Source organism: Lolium rigidum, chromosome 4 (assembly GCF_022539505.1).
Source record: "Lolium rigidum isolate FL_2022 chromosome 4, APGP_CSIRO_Lrig_0.1, whole genome shotgun sequence".
Classification (NCBI taxonomy): Eukaryota; Viridiplantae; Streptophyta; class Magnoliopsida; order Poales; family Poaceae; genus Lolium; species Lolium rigidum.
In genome coordinates this window covers 203,279,800-203,288,776 of record NC_061511.1, presented here as the reverse complement: position 1 = coordinate 203,288,776, position 8,977 = coordinate 203,279,800, and positions in this window count along the sequence as shown.

The window sequence follows — 8,977 nt, the reverse complement described above, 5'->3', positions numbered from 1 at the left end:
GGACGAGCGCAGACACTTGATGGCGTGTATTTCACACGTTCGTTGGGCAACCCCAAGAGGAAGGTATGATGCGCACAGCAGCAAGTTTTCCCTCAGAAAGAAACCAAGGTTTATCGAACCAGGAGGAGCCAAGAAGCACGTTGAAGGTTGATGGCGGCGGGATGTAGTGCGGTGCAACACCGGAGATTCCGGCGCCAACGTGGAACCTGCACAACACAACCAAAGTACTTTGCCCCAACGAAACGGTGAGGTTGTCAATCTCACCGGCTTGCTGTAACAAAGGATTAACCGTATTGTGTGGAAGATGATTGTTTGCGAGAGAAAATAGTAAAACAAGTATTGCAAACAGATTTGTATTTCAGTATTAAAGAATGGACCGGGGTCCACAGTTCACTAGAGGTGTCTCTCCCATAAGATAAAAGCATGTTGGGTGAACAAATTACAGTCGGGCAATTGACAAATAGAGAGAGCATAACAATGCACATACATGACATGATAAGTATAGTGAGATTTAATTGGGCATTACGACAAAGTACATAGACCGCCATCCAACCGCATCTATGCCTAAAAAGTCCACCTTCAGGTTATCATCCGAACCCCCTCCGGCATTAAGTTGCAAAGAAACGGACAATTGCATTAAGTATGGTGCGTAATGTAATCAACAACTACATCCTCGGACATAGCGCCAATGTTTTATCCCTAGTGGCAACAAGCACAACACAACCTTAGAACTTTCTGTCACATCGTCCCGTGTGTCAATGCGGGCATGAACCCACTATCGAGCATAAATACTCCCTCTTGGAGTTAAAAGTAAAAACTTGGCCAGAGCCTCTACTAGTAACGGAGAGCATGCAAGATCATAAACAACACATATGTAATAACTTGATAATTAACATGACATGGTATTCTCTATCCATCGGATCGCGACAAACACAACATATAGAATTACAGATAGATGATCTTGATCATGTTAGGCAGCTCACAAGATCCAACAATGAAGCACAATGAGGAGAAGACAACCATCTAGCTACTGCTATGGACCCATAGTCCAGGGGTGAACTACTCACTCATCACTCCGGAGGCGACCATGGCGGTGTAGAGTCCTCCGGGAGATGAATCCCCTCTCCGGCAGGGTGCCGGAGGAGATCTCCGGAATCCCCCGAGATGGGATTGGCGGCGGCGGCGTCTCGGTAAGGTTTTCCGTATCGTGGTTTTTCGCCTCGGGGGTTTCGCGACGGAGGCTTTAAGTAGGCGGAAGGGCGAGTCGGGGCCGGACGAGGGGGCCACACCATAGGGCGGCGCGGGCCCCCCGGGCCGCGCCGCCTTGTGGTGTCGCCACCTCGTGGCCCCACTTCGTATGTTCTTCGGTCTTCCGGAAGCTCCGTGGAAAAATAGGCCCCTGGGTCTTTGTTTCGTCCAATTCCGAGAATATTTCGTTACTAGGATTTCGAAACCAAAAACAGCAAAAAACGAGAACTGGCACTTCGGCATCTTGTTAATAGGCTAGTTCCAGAAAATGCACGAATATGACATAAAGTGTGCATAAAACATGTAGGTATCATCAATAATATGGCATAGAACATAAGAAATTATCGATACGTCGGAGACGTATCAACACTGTCCGCTCGCCGGCGACCTCGAGGATGCCCGCCCGAATATGTACTCCAGCAAGCGCCACTTCATGCCCCACGGTGGGCGCCAACTGTCGTCGTGGTGAACAGACAGATGCCATAGGATGGCTTAAGTTGGGGCCGAATGGACGCAAGAGGATTCGGGGGAGGGTTTGCGATTAGATGGGATGAACTTCCGGATGGTTTCCTCAAGAACTTAACCAAGGCTAGAGGTTCAAGAAGAAAGACATAAGGAAGAACTTGCTCTAGATCATCTTCTTTATTGATCTCAACAGGATACAAGTTTTCTCAGTACAAGTGTTCTTCTAGACCTAGCTCTCTTCGTGTGTCCCCCGTAAGAAGGGCTGCCCCCTCTCCTTATATAGGGGAGAGGGTGGCTTACAGGGCAAGAAACCCTAATGGCATATTTGACTAGACAAACTACTTTACAAAGCTACTTTAATCATAGAAGACACCGGAGTTCTCTTTAATCAGGGATGCTGACGTCCTCCGGCTTCTTTGACCGTCATCCTTCTCTTTATCGTCAGCCCTTCGTTTAAAGCTACTTTGCTTAGCTCATCCTTGTCTTCTAGCGCTGGAGAGAATCTTTGACCAGCTCTGCCGACATGCTCTTCCTTCTGGTGGCCCGGTATCTTCTTATCCGGTTCCGGCATACCCCTCTTGGGGATACCGGCTTAGCCTTACTTGGCTAAGTTCTTATCTTGTGTTCCGGCTCGAACATTAACCGGTATCTTGATGGCTCAAACCATCCGGTTTGGCATGCCTTTGGCATACCGGGGGTCATCCCCCCAACACTATTCGTCCTTGTCCACTTCCGCCGGCATTGTCCCCGTTTACTTGCCTGAAATGGTGTGCTGTCGTGCTATAGTGCATCGACCTCGCCCAGCCTGCATTGCCATCCTACAAAAGCATCTTCAGCCGCGTCCTGAAAGTGGCTCCCAAAGGAATTTGGAAGGCATCGGATAAAATTTCGTTTTCAGCCGCGCTTTCCAAAGCCACTTTACGTCTGGCGCGGCCCAATATGATATCCGGCGTCCTGAGCCCGTCCCCGCTACACAGGGGATGCTCCGAGCACGCCGAACACAACGAAATGCGAGGCGAGAAGACGCGGACCCGATGCGTCAACGACTCACGAATGGACGCTCAACCGCCGCCTACCTAGCGACGGTGCAGTTGCCGGGAAGGGAAACCGTCGCAGTGCAAACCGCATCGATCGACGCACGAACCGCCAGAATAGATCGCGAAATCAGCGGAAAAGCAACCGCCGCTCTCTTCGATATCAGCGCCGCCATTCATCCACGCTCAGTAATACCCCTACGTATGCGCTTTCCGATCTACAACCGGCCGGTGCCATTCATATCTCCTCTCCTCTCTCACAATGAGCGACCTCTCTCAGCTGCCAACAGACACCGACAACGAGGGGAAGCCGCCGAGATGACGCCATTGGTGGGACAAAGTTGCAACGCCTAGCAGCAATGGTTCCCCGCTGCCGGACAGCGAGGAGGAATGGGAGGCCGAGGAGGAGGATGAGGAGGAAGAAGCTGAGGAAGCGGCGGCGGCCCGGGCGAAGGTGGAGGCGGAGGCGAAAGCGACGGCGAAGGCGCAACCGGCGAGCACCGTCGACGACGAGGAGGACACAAGTTCCTCCGACGCGTCGAACAATACCGCCTCTTCAGAAGAGGTGACAAGCAGGAAGCGCCACCGTGAGGACAACGAGGCGAGGACATCAAAGAAGTAGTTTAATTTTTTTTCGAAGTTTTTATATATAATTTGTTTATGTTTTTTCGAAGTTTTTATATGTAATTTATTTATGTTGCACCGTTTGAATATTAGTACAACGTTACCTAGACCGTACCTACAAATTTCTTCTATCTATTAAAATAAAAGGGATTTCTATTTTCATGCCCCTAGCTCCTTAGTTGTGCTCAGTTTTCCCCAGCCCCTTAGTTTTTCCTCAGTTTCCCCAAGACCTTGTCTGAAACCCGCAGAAGGAGCTCGGACGGAGGATTCCCGTTTAGTTGACGTTGGTTGGTGCTGGCAAGTGGGGCCGCTGTTGGTGCCCCGCAGTGGACACGTCTTCACTTATCCAGATCATCGTGGGACCCACAACTTGTCCATGTTAGTGGGCCGGACCCACAGCTTACCCAGGTGACCGTTGCAAAATGGGAGCCCGAGCCAGCCCCGCGCCCGTGCCCGTGCCATTGCTTCCCCTTTCTTTCTCCGCGCCCCATTGTTCTTCTTCTCCGCCAGCGGCAGCCCTTCTCCGGCAGGCGGGTGATGTCTAGTTTCTCTTCGACCTCCCGTTCTTCATGGCCGCAGTATGGACCCGTGCCTTTGACAAGATCCCTGACTGCCCACGCCAGGAGCCTCTGAAGCGGTCGATCTGTAAGACGGATGAGAACGGCAACCATGGACGTGAGTTCCTTGCATGCGAGAGCTTGCCATATAGAGAGGGGGATAAGGTTAGATCTCGCTCCAATTTCTCTGTTTTCTCTCGATTTTCTTGCTATTCCCTGGAATTTGGGATTTAGGGTTCCCGTTGTTGTTTTCAGATCCTGAAGAAATGCAGGCATTTCGAGTGCATCGATGTGTACGTTCAGAGGCTTCAATTGCAGGAATCAATTGGCCCTATTGGGGAGCGAAATTTGGGAGGGGAGACTTGCTGTAGAGAATGCGGCGGAGAGAGGAGCCGTTCCGATTATGCCTAATGCTCCCAATGCAGGACTGGTGGAAGTGAAGGGAGAACTGAAGAAAATGAACAAGCAGTTAAGGCATCTAATCGAGTTGAAGAAGCAAGCTAATCTGATGGCTGGTTGTTTTTTCTGTTGTATAATTGCGATCGGATTCTTATCATTGCTCACTGTGCGCTAGAAGTTGTTACAAGGGATACCTTGTTACAAATTCATTATTCGATTACATGTACTTGTAGTTGTTTTCATAGTTAGTGTGTGCATTCACCGAAATTACCAACTATATTGGAATGCTCCCAATAATTGTTAGAGGGGTGACAAATAATCTAGGGCTCCCAATAATCTATTCACCGAAATCCGCAAATATGTATGCCTCAAGTTTATACCAAAATTATACCACTTTTGGGCCGTTTCAAATTACTAAAACTATATGCCAAAACTATATCCCCTAAAAGAAAAGGAAAGCGAAAGATAGTTGATAATTGTTAGAGGGGTGACAATAATACATTCACCGAAATCTGCAAATATGTATGCCTCATGTTTATACCGAAATTATACCACTTTTGGGCCATTTCAAATTATCGAAACTATATGCCAAAACTATATCCCCTAAAAGAAAAAGGAAAGAGAAAGATAGTTGATAATTGTTAGAGGGGTGACAATAATGCATTCACCAAAATCCGCAAATATGTATGCCTCATGTTTATACCAAAATGATACCACTTTTTGGCCGTTTCAAATTACCGAAACTATATGCCAAAACTATATCCCCTAAAAAAAGGAAAGCGAAAGATAGTTGATAATTGTTAGAGGGGTGACAATAATGCATTCACCGAAATCCGCAAATATGTATGCCTCATGTTAATACCAAAATTATACCACTTTTGGGCCGTTTCAAATTACTAAAACTATATGTCAAAAATATATCCCCTAAAGGAAAAAAAGAAAGCGAAAGATAGTTGATAATTGTTAGAGGGGTGACAATAATGCATCCACCGACAGAGAGAGAGAGGGGTGGCCACGAAGAGAGAGAGAGGGGTGGCCACCAAGAGACGGGGAGGGGTATACTGCCCGTTAGATCGGCTGATCAACGGTTCGTGGAGTCGATCCGTGTGACAACGGCTCAACCAATCGAGATAAGTTTGGGCTTCTGAGAGCATTTGTGACAGAACTTGAGGGCAAAACTGAGTAGTACTAACAATCCAAGGACACATAAATAGTAAATAGACTAAGGGATTCAAACAAAAAGAATTACAAAATGAAAAATGCGTGTTTTGTACAATATAATTCATATTGGGCTACATCAAATTATTTGCAATTCAAATATACATGAGTGTGACAATTATGGCATCATTTAGACAAACTATGTTTTTGGGGAAGATATTTTGCAAAGGGGTTTGAGTGGAAAACCATGCATCTTCATAGCTACACTAGTGATTCTGAGAAGTGGCAATTTATGGTAAAACTTGATTTATATATGTTTGTTAAGGTTTTCTTGGTGGCAGATTGCGTAGGAAGACTCCATGAGTAGGTGCCACTATGTTTTTATTTTTTTGAATTTTTTTGCGCATGAAATGCCTCAATTAGATATGTTAATCTCATTTGTTGACTCTCTGTTGACTAGCTACTTGAGAGTAAAACTGAGTATATTGCACTTGCCGCTCTAAGTACTCGAGGGAAAACCGAGTACGAGATAAAATTTCTGTATAAGGCCCGAGGTTATAACCGAGTACACCAAACGTCCCGGGGTTAGACTCGTGTCGCGGTGCACGCTGCAGCCGTGCATAGCGGACGCGTGTTGCGGTACACGCCACCTTCGTCTTTATAGAGCCCTTTTCCTCTCCCTCGACGCACGTTCTCACTGCAACCGCCTCTCCTGTCCCATCATCTTCTCCACAACCGAAGAAAAAACCCCGAAGAAAACCGCCGGCGATGGAGAAGAATGAGATGCCCATTGTCGGCACATCAGCCGCCGGCGCATCGGCCGCTGCCCCCGTCCAGGCCCTGTCGCTGCTTCCAACGTAGGAGCCGGCACATCAGCCGCCGGCGCATCGGCCGCTGCCCCCGTCCAGGCCCCTGTCGCTGCTTCCAACGTAGCAGCCGGCGCATCGGCCGCCGCCACCGTCCAGGCCCCCGTCGCTTGGGACCCGTACGAACCAGTGCCGTACGTCGCGCCGGAGAACCCCTACGACACCAGCATCGTCGACGACGAGCCGGAGGTAACCCTTTGCTCCCTTGTTCTTATTCCATTTCAATCCTTTTGTGTTAGATCTAGCGTTATTAGGGTTCGTCTGTTCCTAGTTCAATCCATTTGTGTTAGATCTAGCGTTATTAGGGTGCGTCTGTTTCTAGTTCAATCCTTTTGTGTTAGATCTTGCGTTATTAGTGCTTGTGATTTGCTTTTGTTTAAGATTTGTGCCGATGGTGATGAATATTTGGGCACAAATTGATTCAGGGTTTGGTCGATGAACAATTGGTGTGTTCAAATTTGTTGTGCATGATCTTTGGTTTATCGACTCAAATCCCGGATATAAGTGTGTCCAATGTAACTCGCGGCTACCTCTTTTTTCGAGCCCATATTATCATGCATGATCTTTGTTCACTCTTTGTTCCATCATCGTTGCAATTGACTCCGTGTTTTTGCACGATCTTTGGTGCTACGTGACAGGTGCAGAGCAGCGACGTCGACAGCGACGACGAATCCTTCCACACCAAGACTCGTCACGTCCTCAGGAGGCTGCAGTCCGGCCATTACGATGGCCCCTTTGCTCGAGGCATCTACAAGTGCCCCTTCGCAACAGAAGCTCCGCGCCACCGACTTCAACTGCCTGGTGAACCATGCTGAATCCATTGGCAGATACGGCGCTAGAGTTGGAACGACGGTGAACGTGCATGCGTTCATGGCCAAACACAAAGCACTTGGGATTCACCTGCGCAACCTCCAGACGAGTCACAGGCGCAACCTGGAGGCGTTGAACATACCTATTGCACTCTCTGTATGTGACTGCTCTATCTATAGAGCAGCTTAAATTCATGTAAAATGTAGCTTATGTTGTAGGGTTCTATCGGTACTATTGTTGGATCTGTCGTGAATATATCTATGCTATGTTGGCTGCTGTATGCAGCTTATCCTATATTTTTCTGGATTTGTGCCCTAGATTTCCTACCTGATTGGGTAAAAACGAAGGCATAAAGAAATGAATGTCGTTAAAAACAGAAGGAGAAGCTGCTCTAGATTTGCTACCAATTTGGGCTATCAAATATAAATGAGATCGATCGAGAGAGAGGAAAAAGGTACATTGAAAACTGCTAATCTGGGCGAAAGAGACAGAAACCACTCGTGCCCACGTCCCGGACCCACACGGCTCCACACGCTACGGCCCCACACGCTACGGCCACACAAACATGGTCTCGTCCTGTCCCACGCGGTTCCTTCCTACCATCCCCACACGACGCGGCCCCACAAAGGATACGACCCCACTCGTCAGCACGGAACGACCAACTTAACGGATTCCTTCCGTCCGAGCTCCTTCTGCGGGTTTCAGACAAGGTCTTGGGGAAAACTGAGGAAAAACTAAGGAGCTGGGAAAACTGAGCACAACTAAGGACCCGAGGGCACGAAAATAGAAATCCCAAAATAAAAATACCGTATTTTAAAGTTTTGGGGGCGCGTTTGGGGAATGCGGCTGGGGAGTGACGTCCCCCAAGCGCGGAAACACGTCCTCTAAACGATAAATCCGGCGCCGTTTGGGGACCGCTTTGAGGGACGCGGCTGGAGATGCTCAAAGATGGCACAGACCACAGTGTTATTTTCTTTACTGATATCCCAGACATTTTAAAATGGTGTTTAATGTAGTAGAAGAGCACTAGGAGAGCATTCCTTGAACTTATCTATGCTCTCACTTTTGTGCATAGTCATTTTTGTTCTCAAAACTTCATAATTTTTGAAAGTGGGCAAAACTTCATAGTTATGGATGGTACGGTTTTTGCAACATAGGTGTCTTAAAGTCATGGGTATCTTATTTGCCATAAAGAAAAGATGTAAATTTTGATTTGTAGGGGAAATCATATTCTTGGAACCTAAGTATCGGAAGAAGTCTGATTTGGGTGCTAGATAAAGCGTGCACGCATGAGAGCACTATATGGTCCTTTTAGGGAAGTTTTTATGGAGATGAGATGCAAACAAAGAGTGCAACAATAGTTAAGAACAAGACAGGTACAAATGACACATGCTTGCAGTCAGTCACAAAATAAAGATCAATCAATAACTATATTTATCTTTGTTGTTGTGTGGCAACTCACGAGCATTGCCGACGAGGTCATCACTCAACCGCCATAATGTCAGTCGAGCATAGAAAAACTATACTCTTTAGTTTCTCGACCACGACTTTTATGCTCGCTGTTTAACTAGGTCACCACTCGACATGTGCGCACCGGCGGCGATTAGAACAAGAAATGCTTGGTCTACCGAGAAGGCATTTTTGACATTCTATGAGAATAACCATTAGAAGTTAGGAGTAAATCTTACTTAAGTGAAGTTAAGTAGTTGGATCTCAAATGTGGTCATGTGATGCCTAAATAGCTTTTATTAAAATACACTTCAAGGGAAATAAAACATTATTGTTTTTTTCTTACTTTCTTGGGTCCAAATTAATT